Source organism: Eschscholzia californica, unplaced genomic scaffold (genome assembly GCF_041429995.1).
Source record: "Eschscholzia californica isolate CP2 unplaced genomic scaffold, dmEscCali1.0.p SCAF_4, whole genome shotgun sequence".
NCBI lineage: Eukaryota > Viridiplantae > Streptophyta > Magnoliopsida > Ranunculales > Papaveraceae > Eschscholzia > Eschscholzia californica.
Genome location: NW_028238461.1, coordinates 39,321,560 through 39,340,429, shown reverse-complemented (window position 1 = coordinate 39,340,429; position 18,870 = coordinate 39,321,560). Strand labels below are relative to the sequence as shown.

At 36.0% G+C, this 18,870-nt stretch overlaps 1 long non-coding RNA gene across 7 annotated transcripts; it reads left to right on the top strand.

Annotated features, from left to right (window-relative positions):
• Positions 1–11,068: 11,068 nt before the first annotated feature.
• On the top strand, positions 11,069–16,735 carry LOC147544595 (uncharacterized). 7 transcript variants are annotated; one of them, XR_015224396.1, is made up of 9 exons: positions 11,069–11,314; positions 11,879–12,033; positions 12,384–12,453; positions 12,601–12,656; positions 13,379–13,782; positions 14,036–14,142; positions 14,250–14,384; positions 14,466–14,515; positions 15,231–16,735. It is a non-coding gene; the product is annotated as an uncharacterized LOC147544595 (long non-coding RNA). The 7 variants fall into 7 exon arrangements; XR_015224398.1 differs by lacking the exon at positions 14,036–14,142 and having other exon boundaries at positions 14,260–14,384; XR_015224397.1 differs by lacking the exon at positions 14,036–14,142.
• Positions 16,736–18,870: the final 2,135 nt, after the last annotated feature.

Below are 18,870 nucleotides of genomic sequence, written 5' to 3'. Positions count from 1 at the left end.
TCTTCAAATCTTCAAGAACTTCTTCAAGGGATAAACACTCAAACAAAACTACACAAACACTTTTTTTTGTCCTTTCAAAATTCATTTCATTTCATTTTTTATTTTTTTTTTTTTATTTTTTTTTTTTTTTTGCTACTGACTCTGGTACTAAAACTCAAGGTACATAACATACTTTCTTCACATTATTCTTTCCTTGGGTAAAATTCTATTCACTTTGCTTCATGCCTTATTCTCAGGGTTCTAAATGATGAATTTCCTATCTTTCTATAGTTGACACTGTTTTCAAGTTTCTCAGACTACAAGAGAAGGCTTACATTCCTGATGACATCCCTAGTGGTTGTAAAATTTGAACTCAAGAGATCAACTGAGTTCTAAGGAACACTGCGAGGTTGAGTAGCTCTTCATTCTACTCAGAATTAGCTCAGAAGAGATCACTCAAAACAAAAAGAAAGGCTCAGAATCTCACATGGGTTAAGTCTCCACTAATGATCGATTAAGTTCTTTTAGAAAAGTCTACTCTTCACCTATCTAATACTCACATGGCTAGTGCACAGACAACTTCAAGACTCGAAATTCATGGAAAAACCTTTAACAAAAGCATAGTACAACCAACTAGACTCTATAACTATTAACAAGCAAAAACAACTAGACTCACGTTTCCAATCCAAAAAATTAAAAATTTTGAAAAATTTTTAAACCCTTTTGAATTTTTGAAATAAGGACTAAAAATTCAATCCCCATCCCCAAACTTAAACCGAACATTGTCCTCAATGTTCTGAAGACTATGCAAAAATAACAGGGTGAAGGGAGAGATATTACCCGATTCAGCGTCCTCTGCATGGGTTGCCTCCCAGAAAGCGCTAAGTTTAACGTCTTCAGCCAGACGAAACAGATGGTTCGAAAAATAGAAAAAATTGTACCTACTGGATTACAATTATGTGATTAACTGTAAACCAATAATCGATACATCTGTGGGTCCATCCAAAACACAAAGTTTTCAGTGAACGATAGTCTCACATTTTCGTAACTTGGTGATAGTGTAAGTGAGACTATCAAGAAAGTAGGGCAATCCCCAAACTTAGACGACAATAAGGTCGTTAAGTTTGGCACCGCACTAGAGAGAGTACAGACCGGATAGAATGGGTCTTCATATGGATGATCGACAGAGGGAGTGAGTGCTTCAAAATCTACACATGGTTTTGAGGGACAAAATACAAAGCAATCTAGAGGACTATCAATGACACCCGGACTTAAACTAGGGTTCTCTAAAAATGGTACTTCGGGTTCCTTTAATGGAGAATTTCTACTATCAAACTCACAATCCCTAGAAGTCGAGTTAGATAGTCCTTCTATAATTTCTTTTATCATGTTATCATCGGTGTCCCTAAAGAATTCTAAATCTTTGCCTAAATCAGGCGAGTCAATCCTCTCATTTAGCAAATTGGTCAACCATGATTCATCATCCTCAGTTGAGTCAAACGACTTCAAATCATCTTCAACTCTAGTGAACTCTTCATTATGGTCTGAATGTATTTCAAGTTCGATACAATGAGAGGATATCTCAATATCGGGATCCATCGTTTCTGAGATTTTAGTCTCAATAACGATGTTGTCGGGAGAACTATACTCCTCTAAAATTGTATCCTCGTCATCATAGTACACAGGACACTGTGGACCGTACTCTACATTCTCATGGTGATCTTCTGCTATAATACTAGTTGTTATTTCTTGTAGAGTTCTATAGGTATTGTCATTCTTTTCTTCTAAAGTCTGACAAAACTCGAAAGTACTCTTTTGAAGATTACTAACAGTTTGGGCCAACGAAGATGATGCTAAAGATGAAGAGTCAACCTTTTCACCGTTATCCCATTGAAGTTGAGACACGTGTGAAGCATGAGACTCTTCATTAATCCTCCTTAGCGCACTAATAGACTCTTCATGAACCTTTTTTAACATACTCATAGTTTCGGCCAACGAAGGTGATGCTAAAGATGAATGATCAATGGTTTCACCGTTATCCCATTGAGGTTGAGACACGTGTGAAGCATAAAATTCTTCGTTATAATGCATGTAAGAGTCATTAGTTTCAATGTTTTCCCATTGAGGTTGGGACACATTTGGAGCATAAGACTCTCTACTATAATGCATGTAAGATGATCTGTCAGGATATCTATAATATGGTTCATAACCTTCTTGAGGTTGGTAATAATCCCTACGACCATCATTATGCACGTTGTCTCTAGGATGACTACTACTATTCTGCCCATTTGCTAAATACCACCATTGTAGATTTGAAAAACTCTCGTCCCTTCTGCCATTATGTTGGGACCACGATCTATGCATTTCTCATCAATTTTTTTTTTTTTTTTGGAAGACCGAAAACCGAGGAAGCCCTATGAAGATCTTATAGGAAAGCAAACACAATCAGGCTGACTCCACCAAGCAATCTAGACAAAATCTAGCAATGAGTGGGTTTGTCAGATTCACCTAAAAAGCTAGACAACTCCTACTTCACCACAACACTTGAACTTTGACTGTTATAAAGGTTACTCGATCACAGTAGTCGGTAAACAATTCTCCAGGAAGACAACCAACGATGAACGTTGTGACAGCCGTCTTCCTTCGGCAAACGTCTCCTCTTCTCGAGGCGGCCTTTTTGACAAGAATTGTTTACAAACTTTCCTCTGAGAATGCCTAGATAAAAGTCAATTTCCCAAGTTGTTTTTGAAGGGTCTTATGAGCTCGATACCTTAGGGGCTGATGTCTAAATAATATTTTAGCTTTTTAAGTGAGGTTTGGGTTCGTGAATGTTGCTACCTATGTGGGCAAGAGAACGGTGATGAAATCCGTTTCTTAACTTGTAACTGGGTTAGTGCCCTTACTAGAATGATTACACTAAACAGTTCGGTCACAGCAATTAAGCACACGAATTCACACCAAAAACCCACTGACAGGAGATTCGTGGGTGTTCAAGAAATTTACCTCCCGTTCAAGACGGGCGATGACCTTTGTAGATGACCCGCGAGTGTTTCGAGACTTCTTTTTGGTTTTTTTTTTTTTTTTTCGGTTACAATTTAGCCCTTTAAATTAGGGTCAAAACTTAAAAAAATAAAAAAAATAAAACTAGAAAGTCTAAAAGTCTCTCTCTCACCAAAAAAATAAAAAATAAAAAAATAAAAATAAAAATAACAAAAAATGTAAATTCTTCTTCTTGAGCTCCTCTCCTTGTTGCGCCTTCTCCTTTGCTCCTTAGTGTTTTTCTACACCAAAAACGGAAAAGCAAGTAAAAGTGTCCAAAAATATAAACTTACTAAAAAATAGAAATAAAATTAGATTAAATTTAAACTAAGTCCCCGGCAGCGGCGCCAAAAACTTGATGGGCCTAAAAGGTTACCCTAGAAGGTCTCCACCCGCAAGTATACGGGCGTCAAGTGATAGTTCCGGTAAGACCGGTTCGTTCCTCAGAGACTAAGTTAAACTAAAATCTAACCTTAAAACTATTGAGATTTAAAAATGGTTTGATTGAGGTAAAATAAAAATAAAATATAAACTCAAAAATAAATAAATAAATAAGTCGGTATTCAGGAAAAAGGGAACCTAGGGTTTTCGAATCCGTCTTCCTAATAATTCTAACGACAATTTAATTTTGATCTAATTAGAGAGTTCTTTATATAACTCAGGTTTTAGTCCATGAACGGTCTAAAAACCCGGAAGATTTTATCGTTGAAATGGTAAAAACTTTAATAAATTATCGAGAAAATAATTATTATGACTTCATTTGAAACCCTAGATATAAAAGACTTAGCTACTCATGCTAGAAACGATAAATATTTGAAGTAATATAAGAAAAAGAAGAAAGAAACTTAACTTTTCTGCGATTTTCCCACCAAACAGAGCCTAAGGAAGTGATTTCCTTCTGTTTTTCCAAGAATCTGCCAAACGCACCCTCTGGGAAAACGATTTTCTCGTCTTCCCGAAAATGGTTTCCTCTCTGAGAAAATTATTTTCTCATCTTCTCCAACTCTATTTCTCTCTCTAACTTTCTGTTTCTTTCTCTCTTTCCACTAGAACTCTCTGTAATCTCTCTCTCTTAATGGATTCTATATCTCTCTCACCAAGAAAATAGAAACAAATAAAAGAAAATCAAAATAACAAGATGAAGCTAATAGTTTATCTCAAAACCGAACCTTAATGTCTCTCTCACTTTCTCTCTTCCTCTGTAATCTCTCTCTCTCTCTCACTAAGAAACAAAGGTTATAAAAGAAAGATCAAAAATCAGAAACCCATAAGCTCTCGGTTTTCTCTCTCTCTCTTCCCTGTTTTCTTCTTTTAAAAACCGTGATCATCCTTCTCTGTTTTTCTCCTCTATAAAACTGATGATGCCCTCTCTTTCTGTAATCTTCTTTCTTATATAGACCCCCAAAAGATCAATTCAAATCACTTGTTCCACCTTAGCCCAGCTTCGGTTTTTCCCTCTCTCTAAAACCGTTTCTCGGATCAGAGAGAAAGAAGTAAGACCACTCGCCCAATCTTTAAAGATTTCGATCCTTGTCCAGGTATGTCGGTATTATCTTCTTTCTGTTTCGATTCGGTTAACTCCTCCTTTCTAATTCTTTCTCTGTTTCATATAGCTTTAGAGAGAGAGAGAAGAGAAAATCTCTCGGAAATCTTCCATTTCTATATCTCTCTCTCGGGTCTGTTTCTAGCACTGATAAGAGAGAGAGAGAGAATATGATTCCACTTAATGTGGAACAAAACATTGGCCGTCCGATTACCGAAAGTACGGATCTGGATGTTGGACGGGATCGGGAGTACGTGAGATAGTTGCATTGCGATGCACTGAATCTTACACCAAATTGCATCCTGATTTCTGTACCGCGCGGCCCGACAAGATCCCGCGTGATTCTATTCCGAGTCACAGATCTCCTCCACGTGTCTTTGGATGCTCATTGTTGACTTCTGGTCAACTTGTTTTGACCGTGACTTTGACCTGGTCTAACTTTGTCATCCGGACTCCGATCTGACTTCTGCTTTCGCCTACGGGCTCGTCTTGGACTCTACTTTCCATCCGAACACTAATCTTGACCAAGAAGTCAGAATCAACAAATGACCAAAATGCCACTAGTCTGTATTCTTTCCGACTTTATCCGTTTTGCACGCATAACTCTGTAAAAAGGTACCTGAACATAAAAGAGAGTAATTCGTGAGAGTAACTGCTCTAGAGAGACTAACTCGTCTAAATTAAGAGACTCAGATAGGACATTTCCATGTCTCATCATGGCGCGCTTTGGAGGACGGTATATCTAATTCCCGTGTTTCCGCTGAACATCGAAATGGCCCTTATAAGCCTGATCTAGTATGGCGCGCGGTAACTTGCTTCTGTACTCTTACTCCCACGTTTTAATCGTGGCCGTTACCCTCCGCGTCTTCAAAATCCAACAGCTCCTGTGCATCCCGTCCTTCATTGCTTATCCCGTGCACCCGAAGCTGCTTAGCTTCTGTGCTTCCGACCACGTGGCCTTATCTTGACCATCCAGATGCGGGCTTTCCTTTATCCGACGCTCCCTGTTTGCTGCCGCACTCCGTCTCATTAGCCGCGGTGCACCTTAACATCCGAACTTCCAAACCCTAACCCAGCCGCCACATGTCCTCCTCCCTTTCACATTTGTTAAACACAGCCGACCATACTTGTGTGATTTAGGGTTTTTTATATTTTAAACCCCTAGAATTCCCAAAGTAGCCCTCCATTTCCAACCTTCTACCATTTTAACCTCAACAAAAACCCTAACTCTATTTAATAGCACTTGCTCCTCCATTAAAACTTAGACTTGAAAACCCTCTCAACCTCCTCTTACCTATCCTCCTCTTACCTATTTCTTTCTCTCTTCTCTACTACCAAATCCATCTTTTCCATTATTTTTCCATCTTTCTCTACTACTACTTATCTACCACTATTCTTTCTTCCATTAATAGTCTTCTCCTTCTTTCTTCCATATTCTTCTATCATTTTTACCCCCTTCATCTCTTCTTTCTAACTTCTTTCTACATCTAATTTCCTCCTTTTCCTTCTTTTTCTTATTTAGGTGCAATAAAATAGCTATTACTTGGATTTCTTGGAGTAAAATTCTTGAGCACAAATGGAGCAAATCTTGAACAAATTGGAGATACATGGAGATATGGAATTTGAACATTCTTGGTGATTTCTTTCCATTAATTTCTTAGTATTTTCATTTATTTTACAATGTCAATGAATGTTAATTTCTTAGTATTTTCATTTAATTAGATATTTCATACTTTCGTTAAGTTGTTAGATGGAGTATGCTTTTTAGATGATGAATAATAGTTAAGTGATTCGAATCTCTATAAGGAAGACAATTAGAATTAGTAATTATAAAATTGTTTTATCTAGAACATCATCCGGAATCCAAATAGTTCATTATATTGGATCCCGAGTAAATACAAAAGAGATTTAAGTAATTAAGTGCTTGTTTTATAAAGTGAAATTATGCGGTGGATTTTATTACCTTAGATATCCTCTTACCTCTCACTTAGATAGTTTAGATAGTTTTATTTATTTTCTTATTTCTTGCAAATCAATTATCAAATGGCGTGTGTGTGTGTTTTAGTCTAAGTTAGCTATTGACATCTTGATTATTGGGTTAAACGTATTCAATATCCGAAGTTACCTACCTATTCCTTGGGACGATTCATGAATTTACTAACATACTATAACTTGACCCCGTATACTTGCGGGAATATACCTATTTTAGGCCTATCAAAACCCCGATCAGATTAACAATTCAGATAAAATATATTTATGTTCCTTTTAGGAATTATATTTCGAATAGGACTCAAACTTTAGAAGTATTTATAAAAGGACCTCATTATAGCAGAAATAAGTGTGGAGAATTCTCATAACTTTTCTATCTCTGGCTACATAAAGCAGAAGATAGAGAAGGAGAATAATTCCCAAGCTACCTATTGAGTCTAAAGAAGAATGAGTTATTCATCTTCACTTCTAAAGAAGGATCAAGAAGGGTCTAGGACTCGGTTCTGGCTAACCTAAAGAATGAAATATCAAGTAGATTACTCGGGTGTCAGAAGTAGAGGAGCTGCACAAGTGGAGTTCTTGATCTTCAAGAAAAACAATCAGTTAGTCTAAGGGAAAGAGAATTACGGTAATTCTCTTGTGTATCTAGTTCATTATGAGTTTTGGCTTGAGGTCTGGGCAACCTAGTGTTAACTATAAAAAAATATGAGATTCGAGTTATGGGAACTCTGTATTGATGGGAGATCTATCTATTTGAGAGATCGTGAGTTAAGTAAGCTTATTTGGTAAGAAGATAGCTCGTTTCTTGTAGAGGACGACGGGGGGGGGCCTTTTATATGCTTAGTTAGACCGACTATGATTTAGATGGTCCAAATTAGGCGGCGATGATCCGCCCTTTGGGGGAAGTTTCCACTGTTCGTGGTTAGGGTTTTCCTTGTAGTTATCTCGTATCTAGGGTAAAGAGAAGTTCCTAAGTTTAAGGATCCTTCGTAGATATCCTGCCGAGGTGATAGATATTTAGGGAGATGTTTCCTTCCGTGGGATTCTCGATGCCCAGACTTGCTTAAACACTTAAGATCCGTAACCGACTAAGATCTCAGAGGAGATTCTGGGATTGAGACGGTAAGCTTGGCGCGCTTTTGCTTTCCTAGTTTAGGGTGTAAGGCATCGGCCTCACTTACGACGGGATTGAGTTCTGTTCATACGTTCTGCCACACCGTTCTACTGTGGTGTCTTTCTGACCGTATGGTGTCTCACAATCCCTTGGTCAACACATAACCTTTTAAACTTGACGAATGCTTCATTTTCGCTTTTCAGTATGTATACCCATACTTTCCTAGAAAAATCATCTATCAAGTTTAACATGTATCTACCCCCGCCATGTGAGCTAACCCGGGAGGGACCCCAAAGATCTGAATGGATGTAGTCCAGAGTTCCTTTGGTAGTATGAAATGTACTGAACTTTACCCGACATTGCTTCTCGGAGACGCAATGTTCATAGAATTCCAGTTTTCCAACCTTTTGTCCACATAGTAACCCCCACTTGCTTAGTATAACCATCCCCTTTCACTCATATGCCATAGCTGCATGTGCCATAGCTTGGTAGTCTCAACTTCCTTGTCGTTGATGATACAACTACATATCCGATAACTGTGTTACCCAGTAGCACATATAGATCATTCTTCTTCAATCCCTTCATAACTGTAAGACCCCCCTTAGAAATCCGAAGCACACCACCTTCACCAGTATACTTGCAACCATTATCAACCAGAGTTCCCAAAGAGATTATATTCATTTTCTAATTTGGAACATGTTTGATGTTTGTTATAGTCCTCACAACACCATCGTGCATCTTGATCTAAATTGTACCCATTCCTACCACCTTACAGGGAACGTTGGTTCCCATTAAAAGCTTACTGCCATTAATGGCCTTGTAAGTGGAAAACCAATCCCTATGAGGACATACATGGAATGTGCAACCCAGTATCCAAAATCCACCTATCTTCAGAGAAGCAGGCATTGATTGCCAAAACCATAGCTTCATCACATCCTTCACTGGTCACCAAGACACTACCATCATCTTCTTCTTCAACGATTGTTGCCTTATCTGGTTTCTTTCTAAGCTCAGGATAATTCTTCTTGAAGTGTCCCTCCTTCTTATAATTAAAACATCTGTACTTCTTAGGTTTCGATTTAGACCTAGACCGGCCCTTCCCATCGCCTAGATGCTGCGTCCTTCCCCTTACAACTAAACCATCTCCTGACGTGATTTCTTCCATTGATCATCGTCTCAACCCCTTATTGTTCAATGCTTCTTTAACATCCTCAAAGGTTGTAGTTGTTTTACCAGACATAAAAGAATCAACAAAGCTTTTATACAATTGTAGCAGGGATGCAAGCAATAGTACTGCGTTATCTTCATCTTCGAATTTGACATCTATATTTGCCAAATCTAAGAATACTCGGTTGAGTTCATCCATATGGTCTTTCAACGATTCCCCTTCTAACATCTGTAAACTAAATAATTTCTTCTTTAGATACAAACGATTAGTTAGAGATTTCGTCGTATACCTTGCCTCCAGCTTACTCCATAGCCCACTGGTTGTAGTTTTCGTTGCTACTTCCTTCAAGACTTCCTGCAAGGACCTCATTGCTCAAACACAACGGAATCTGTCCATGAGCTCTGTCCATGAGATCTTCCTTTTCTGCTTCTGATAATGATTCAGCGAGTGCAACCTTCCCATTCAATGTTTTCAGCAAACCCTGTTGAACTAATACTGCTCTCATCTTAATCTTCCCAAGATTAAAATCGTTACTTCTATCGAACTTCTCCATTTGCTATTTCGCCATCACAGAAACATCAAACCTTAGCTCTGATACCAGTCCGTTATGACAATTGGGTTTAATATGACCGAAATCAAATAATCAAGCAGAATCAATAGGAAATAAAGAACAATCACACGAGAGATTTACGTGGTTAGGTTGGTGACACCTACTCTACGGCGACAATGGTACGATGATTTCCACTATGATAAGTAAAACAAGTTACACAAGAGAGTCGTGAGAATTAGACTACGGATATGTCCAATGGTTTTAGTTTATATAGCCACTAAAAAACCCTCATCCCACCGACTCATCGACTATCTCTTTCTAAATCCGAAATACACATGGATATGCTAAGACTAATAACCAACATAAGCCTAGCTCCGCATTCGAACTCTGTCTCAGAAATCAGGTCTGCCTCAGAGCCCTGCTTCGCATACCAGCACTGTCTCATGATGAGACATGAAAATATCCCATATGAATCTCTTAACTGGAGCTAGTTAGTCCATATCGAGCCGTTACTCTGATAAATTGCTACTGTTTCTTTTTCAGGTGTCTTTACGTGGTTAAGCGCAGAAAACATATAAAATCAAGAGAACTACACATTTGACGGCATTTTGGTCAATTTGGAGTTTAGGACGTTCTGGAAATTTTAGTACTCGATTGAAAAATAGAGTTCAAGACGAATCCGTAGGCGAAAACAGAAGTCAAACCGGAGTCTAGGGGAGCAAATTAGAGCAAGTCAAAGTATCGAGTCAAAATCAAGTGACCAGGTCAATATATACTAACTCATCAACATGTGGCGCAAATCTGACGGCGAAATCAAATATTCTGTACATTGTTGGGCACAGCTAGCACTGATATCGGACGAAAATGGTTATGCGCGGGATAACATCGGGACTTCTGGATGGCGCTAGGGTTTTTCCCGAAGAGGTGATTCGGTATGTGCGGGCATCATAAAATCGATGTTTCCGAGTAAGATCCAGCGGCTGATTCTTTTTCAAGCACACGTGAGACTATCTGGGGTTGCTTTGTAACAATGGTAACTCTTTTGCGATGCACTGAATAATTATCCTTTAAGTGCCAGCATTCATCATCAATTCACGCATCTTTTCTCTTTCTCCCTTATCTTCTCAATCTCATACTTATTTTGGGGATTTAGTATAGGGACATGGCAGAATATCATATTTTAAGATTCGAGGTCCCTTTACCAATTAGAAAATAGACATTATTTTTAGATATTTAAATCGAATAAATTAATGTTTATTTGGATAAAAACTAAGATTAAAGTAATACAAATATCGAAGTTTTCTTTTATTTTCATGTCCTTCCTTAGATCAACATATCTTAAAACAAAATCATTTTTTTAACCTAAAAACAACGATCACCTATAGACAACATATTGTATAAATCAACCATCACTTATAAACACTTCATTCTTATTTACATTTAAGTTGTTCCCATCTCTCTCTTTCCTATGTAACACATTTATTATTTAATCCTATTAGTGTATAATGTTGATGAACATCTATATAACAAAACAGAGTGGGTTTTGATGATTAGGACAAAATAAATGCACCATTGTGCTTACTTGGACAACCATGTGGACATCTTACTAGGATGAAGTAAATGAGGAGGAGGCTACCCTCTAATCTAAGGTGGATCCTAATCTTTGATGTAATCCAACGCCACCTACTGCCGCGCTTTCTGCATATGAGCTGAAACGAACGCCAAAACCCCTCATCTCCCTTCGCGCCCGATGCGTTACAATCTTAAAGCATAAAATCTCTTCCTTATCAATATCAAAACCAAAAAATTTTCTTAGGTCTCTGGTTGTTAGGAAATCTTCTTCTTTCCCAAATCTTCATAGCAGAAGAAATAACCAAAGCCATCACTTGCCCAGATCTTCTGCAAAAAAAGAATCACACAGAAATTCTCAAGGTCAGCATCGAAAATTTTAAATTTCCTCTTTATTTCTTTCGCTTAAATGATTGATGATCTTCATATGAGTATGAAAAGATTTAAAATTTTCATTTAGATTTCTGTTATACCCTCTTCCTCTTTCTAAAATTTCTATTTTACAAATGATTGTTTGGTAGTTTTTCAAAGTGGAAGAAGTAGAAACCCTAACCCAATTCCTAATTTATTTCTTTTTCTCTCTCCAAAATTTCTGTAGTATAAAATGGTTTGATAGTTATCTAATGGTGGTAGTCTGGTAGAGGTAAAAACCCTTTCTCTCTCCAAAATTTCTGTAGTATAAGAGTTTTAGATGTGCCGCCTACTTGCTTCATTGGGGCTGATTGTTGTTACATTAAATCTCTTAAACTCCTCTCACTCAAACCACTTTGTCCATTGAGCAATTTAATTTGTGCAACCTAATTTGAATCACTATCTCTTTGAAATAATTTTGCATGTAAATTAAAAGGTAGAGACGGTTGGATTGTGTACTCTATTACAACAACCATGTTGAATTTGTATTTTTGTGTATTTGGTGGTTTTTGGAAGTTTCTAATGAACAGGTTTCTTGAAATGGAAGACGAAATTATCGAACAGTCAAGTCGAGATCATTTTAGATTGGTTTCAAATTAGCCATTTCAATAGTTTATAAATATTGGGAATGATCAACGTATGATTCTTCTTCGCTCGTGTACTTTGTAGAAGTGAGTTCACATCGACCCTAATTACACCTACATATTGGTTTTTTTATCATCTATTATGATAATTTGAAATTTTCATTAGTTTTCCTTTTGTTTATGTTGAAAGCAAGACCAACTTATGGAAGTTGCATGTATTTCTTTCTGTTCCCTCATTGTGAAAATTTGTGTAAAATTCTATGGATAGGAATCCATCACCGCGATCTCCTCGTTCACAATCGTTGATTACTGCGCCCTCCATCACTCTATGATAAATGGAGGAATTATGGTTTTAAAACATACGAAGTGGAAACGGATATTTCGTCTTGTGTTGTTTACTTCTCCTTCCCTGTGTGTTTTTCCTTTTTTTGCTTTAGAGATAGTTTGAAAAAGAATAAGGATTTGTCGGAAATATAATCTCTGCCTGAAAGAAAAATAAATTTCAAGGTAAGACATTTTAATTTCAAGGTAAAACTAATTTAGCTCTGACATTTTCCTCTGAATTTGTTGATTTCATTCATTTTGTACTTGATGTCTTAATGTTTTCGTTCATACTTATTGCCTGAAATAATCTATCTACCTTTTGATTTTCAGCGGCTTCGTCTCCTACACCCTTCGTCCTCGATCACTTCCAAGGTCCATGCTTTAAAGTAAGTTATTTTTTGTCTTCAATTTTTCTTCTTAATTCACTGAAGTAAGTAAATCTTCTCCCTTCATACTGTGACTCGCATTTTATGTTTGCTTACTCTCTCCCATTGCCCATGTCGATGAAGGAATTTCATGTCGTCTTAGCTCCCGTTATTTTGTTTGTGCGATTTTATTTTGTATTTCAGAAATTTAGTTGTTGTGTGAGGTTGTTCGATGAAAATCATCTATCAATTCAAAAGTCATATTTTTTCAAGAACTCAACTTATTTTATTCTTTCTTCCTACCCTAAATAAAATTTGATGCTATTTTTGATGTGGTAGGTTTTTACCACATGAATTTCTTGCTATTGCAATACAAATGGATTTCTAATATAAATGTTGATCTGCATATTTGTTTGCCACCGATTTTTTATGAATGAAGTTGCACCATTTTACAAACTTTCATGAACAATGGTCGACGAAGTTTCCAAATTGAATATCGAGACAGGTTTTAGTTTCTTTTGCTGATATATGACGAGGTAATACTAAAGTGATCTTTGAGTAAGTATATATCCATTATGTTTTGTTTGTACACAATTAGTTATGTGTGGATAGAGTTATTCCAATCGAACTTCTGGCTCAATAATTTATTCAGTTTTACCCTTGCACTTTATTTGCAAAATTTGTCTCTGACTCGAGTCACTAGACATTATTTTTTCATCACTTTCTTGATAATGTTCTTGTAGGATAAAACTTTGGACGGGGATTTTTTAACAACTGTATGGCTCTTAAGATTAGTTTTAAGGACTCGCCATGTTGAAGAATCAATTCCAAGTTGGATTATAATTTGTGTAAGTCCAATATATGTTCTCTCCCTCTCTCTATTTATATGTTTCGGCAATTTCTCATGGCTATCTATACTGAAACCAAATGAGTTGTGGCTATTCATGGACATCTTCTTGATTTAAGGTTATAAACCAATAGTTGTAACAGATTGGGACGTTGTTATTTGTTTGGTATATCAAAATTTATGCTTTCATGCCTTCACACAAGCATCCTGTGGTCCTGTACTCCTGCTTCTATTCAAATCCGACATGTGTTGGGTGATCGTCCGGGACTTGAATCATCCAAGTTAAGTAAAATGGAAGAGGTAAGGGGTTCTATCCTTACAATTGTCTGCTAACTTGTTATAATTTTGTTTTCACATCCATGTCTAATGTAGTATTCACATCAACAGTGCATGGTTCATCTACTACCTTCTGAAACCTAATTGGTTCATTCTTCAAAAATCTAATACCTAGATTAAGACCAACTACTACGGATTCATTCTTATCTGGTCAATTTGATTTAAGGTTGATTTTATCAAATATTTTCTGAAATCTACCTTATCACAATCACTTTAGGGGCTGGATCTTGGTTCTCATTTGAACATTTATAGAAGTGATGGTTACCTTGTAACGGGTCATGCTCACTGATCAGTTCTCTATTTCATTAAAGCTACAACAATTTGGTATAAATCGAAGTAAAAGTGTATACTCTGAAGTGCAAAAACGATTACTTCATAACTAAAGAGAAAATTTCATATTTTGAACTAACCTTACCTAAAATCTGTTTTAGTTATTGGCAGGTTTTGTAATGGTGCTCGGATAAGAGTATATATGTTCTCTAAAGTTGAGCAAATATGTTACGCAAAGTTGAGGTTCCTGTTAGTCTACATATGTAGTCAACTTTGAAGAGTCGTGAGCATAAATGGTTATATATTTTAAACATAGACACCACTCTTCTTCTTCCATTCTCGAAGGAATTCGTGGTAATTCTTCTTTTACATTTCAGGTTGGCTGCAACTATCAACATTCTCTATTTGTTCTGTTGGCTTCTCAAAGGTAAACAATTTCCAATTATCCTTTGACCTAAGTTTGTTAATTAGTTAAATTGTTTTCTACTTTTCTCTAATATATTTTCTTAGAAAAGTGTTTGAACAAATTTGAATGTGAACTTCACATTGTGTTACATAGTAAATTTCTTCATGATTTTTTTTTTATGAAAAATCGATTATGTTTTTAATTTGACCAATAAGAATTGAGTTCACTAATGAGTTAGCTGCACAGAGTCAGCGACATCTTCTTTCAGTATAAAAGAGTCACATATACAAGACTTTCATGGCCACAGAAGTGATGCCCTGGATCTGTGTTGGTCAAACTCTAATGCAAGTAACACTTCCACATAAAACTAGCAAGCCATTGAACATGAATTTGAGGCCACTCTTTTCTGCAGATGGTTATAGTTATTAAAAATTCAGATGAAATTAGAAGATGTTTTGTAACCATGGGTTGGCAGTTGACTATATTAGTTTAAAATTTGAGCGTACATGCTATAATATGTATGGTGTTTCATAGAAATGTATGTTCCCCATGGTACCAGTTGTCTCTAGAAGAAGAAAGACAAACCAAAATAACAACAGAATTAGGTACTTTTTACAAAGATCACAACAGTGTATTTTTTCGTAAAATTTCTACTATTTCCTACTATCTCGGTCAATCTTTTTATACTTAAATCTCTTTTGTAGCATAAATATTTTGACTGTTTTGTTCCTTGTAGGTATGAGAGAATTATCCACAGTTGTATTTTGAGATTCATGGATACGAATAATGCACAAAATATATAGATTTGATGAAAGGGAGATGGTAACACTATTTCACTTCCATTGGCATGATTATTCACATCATAAACTACTAAAACTACATGTAGCCATACAGTTCCCATGAACTTCGGAACAAGATGTGAAACAATTTAGAGAACATACTGAATTGTATAAAACCCTTGAGCGTTCAATAGACTCTACTTCATTTGTGATCCAAGTACTCTGAGAACTTCGATCTTGCAGAAGAGTAAATTTCAAATAATTGCACGTTTATCATTTTAAAACAATATGAGATCTTAGATATGCCATCTCATACAAAAATCCAAAAATGGGAAGAAGACATACCAAAAATGTTTCTCATTTTAAAATGATCTGAGTCTTGCTATTTCTCAAAAAAATTGTTGAGAAGACGAATCAAAGCGTGTCATGACAAACTATTTAGGGGCAAGACGAACGACATGTATGCTTGATAATCTGTTGGTTATGTTTTCATTCTTCTTAAAATTCTTCTTTTAATTTTATATCACGAATATGTTAATATTTCACTATTATGATTTAGATCTTAGTCTATCTTTAACACAACCTTCGGCGGAGAATATAACATGTTATTAATGTGATAGAGTGGTTTGTTTGGGTCAACCAAGCAATAATTTGTTTGAGTCAATCAAGCAATAATAGTCCGTATTTAGTTCTGAGTTTCAAATATATTTTGTTAGAAAATTGTGGTCATTAAGAGTATTATATTGAGATCGTTTGTTTGGGTTCACTCAGGTTTACAGATTTGAGCAATATTTAGGAGCCTGTGAGACCTGCAAAAACTGACTAACCAGTTATACACAATGATGCCATTTGTGTATGAAATTAGCTGAGGAATGACAATCAAAAATTTAAAGATGCAATTTTCTATCCACGATCAAAGAGTTAGTGATATTCCTTTTCTTTGGTTTTAGTATACCTAAAACAAAAAATATCCAGGAGGTTTACAAATCCAAAAGGTATTGTTTTATGTTTGCGATTCGAGGTAACTTGTGACAATAATTTTTTTTCTTTATCAATATCTTCCTCGTGTTCGAGACCATTTCGACCAGAACATTTGATGTGGCTCATGGATTCAATTGGTTCTGATATGGTACTGATGTGGTACTGATGTGGCTTAGACCAGTTTATTGAACTAGAGTTATTTGTTGCCATGTTTATATTGTCTTTTCCTTTACTTATATTTTTCATTTTTCTCATTTTCCACATGTACATGATTCTTTGTTCAAACTGGACGAACATCGTAGCCAGCTCCAAGGCCAATCAAAAGAATTACGAGGAATTTGTTGTTCTTTTCGTATTTGTATTTTTCCCATTATTTATTGAGGAGTTTGTATTTATTTTTTAGTGAAAATATTCAATCAGTCTTTTTATTCTTCACATAATGTGATTAATGATTTCATTAACAGGAAGTGGATTTAACTTACATTTCGGCTACAGTGATCACTTTTTTTTTGTAGCCAGAATTTCGGCCACTGTGGTCGAAATATGCCCAAAATTTCGACCAATATTCATATTTCGACAATAATGGTCGAAATTTTGCGCATATTTCGACCATATCAGTCGAAATTTTGGACATATTTCGATTACTTCGTCCGAAATTTTCCTGTTAAATTTTATTTCACAATTTGTTCCGTGTTTTTCGATACAAAAATAATTTTTTTTTTATTAAAAAATTTAATCTTTTTTTGATTAATTTTAAATATTAAAGTAATATTAATATTGTCATTTGAAAGTAAATATATGATGATTTATTTGTTTTTAAGAGAAAAATGTCTACTTACCAAAAGGACTAATGTCCTTTTACTAATCGTGTCCCAATAAAGTTGAGACAGGTCCCTTTACCAAAGACCTTATTTTGGAAGGATATAATACAAATATGTAACAAGTTTAGAGAGAATTTAGGAGAGATTTGAGAAAGCTTTAAACAGGGAAGGTAATTGTTGGAATTCAAAATCTTCTCTGGAGTTGCCCAAATAATGGGAACAATATCTCATTCTTTCCTGTTCTCTTTCTCGTCTCCAGAGAAAGTTTTGGAGAAATGATTCTTGAGTGAGAAATCTGGTTTTCTCTTGACAGTAGAGAGAAAGAGCTCGGTTTTGGGAAGTTCTTGATTGGGTCAGATTGATTTATTTTAGTGATGGAAAGATTGATGAACAGATTGAGATACATATTTTAGAAATTTGATTTAGGTGCTGATTGGAAGAAGGATTTCGGTTCAGATTCATCATTTATTTTAGAGACAAAGATTAATCTCGGTTGGCAAAGATATTTTTATTCTAAGAGTAAGAAACTTTCTGATTTAGAGAGAGAGAGAGAGAGAGAGAATGTGTAGAGGAATTGGCCGAGAAATATATGGATGAGATCGAAGCGGTCAAATACAAGAGTGACAGACTAAAACGGCCAAAATAGAAGCTACGGGTGTCGGAATTGAACGAAATTTTGAGGGATGGTGCGAAATAGCGTTCCGGTCATTCGTTGTCGCTTTGCCACAACGGGCCCACTTTGAGGGGCAAATTCCATCGTTTAGGGTCTCAAAACGGACTTTTACTAGTTTTTTTTCTATTTTTGGTAATTATTTTCAGTTTAGGATTACTACTATTCTAGTATTTTATTTTTTAGGAGTTTCTATTGGAGTTTGACCAAGATTAGGAAACCCTAAGTCTATATAATGAGGGCTTAGAAGTTGTTTCAGTCATTTATTCAATCAATAAAATTCAGTATTTTAGTATTCTTGTTATCAATTTCGGTTTAATAGTCTTTAGACGGAGTTCTAAGGCTTTTATCAGTTTTTCCGCTGCGTCAGAATGGGAATCAGATTACTATCTTCTTCTCCTTCTTTTCTCTTATAAAAACAGAACAGAGCACAGGGCCGTGCCTGAGATTTTGAGGGCCCAGTGCCAAATTTTATTTTGGGCCTATTATATAGTCAATTGTGAAAAAAATATAAAGAACGAGCTCAAAATAATTTGATATAAAATTAATACTTGATGGATCAAAGAGAAAAAACGTAAGAAAACAATATAAAGAAAATTAGTGGCACGCCAAAATTAAGAGAAAACAAATATACCGATCTAAAATTAAATGATTGTTTTTTTCTTTTTGAAAAACTACATAGGAGTCAATAACTTGAACACACCTGCCCTTAATAATGCACTAACCGAAGCAGGATTCCATGTTGTCGTGTAAACTCGAGCTTTGTAACATGAATCTCGAGCCAAGCCAACCTTATTGTTATTTCAAGGGAAGCTCACAATTGAAGTAGATTCTGTTGCTTCCTAATGTCATAAAAAATCGGTAGAAGCTTGAACACACAAGTATCACCGAGCAGCAACATACTTTCCTCCATAGAGAAAAAAAATATGCTAACATTGTGACTCGAACCTGTGGCAAAAAGTTGGAAGCCTGAACTCCTTACCATCTAAGCTAAGGGACATTTCAAGTCAACTTATGTTTCTAAGCGTATATGTAACGTTAGCTTCAGACCATTACTACAAATGGGCCCTTAGCGGCGGGGGGCCCTATGCGGCCGCCCTGCCCGCACGGGCCCAAGCACGGCCC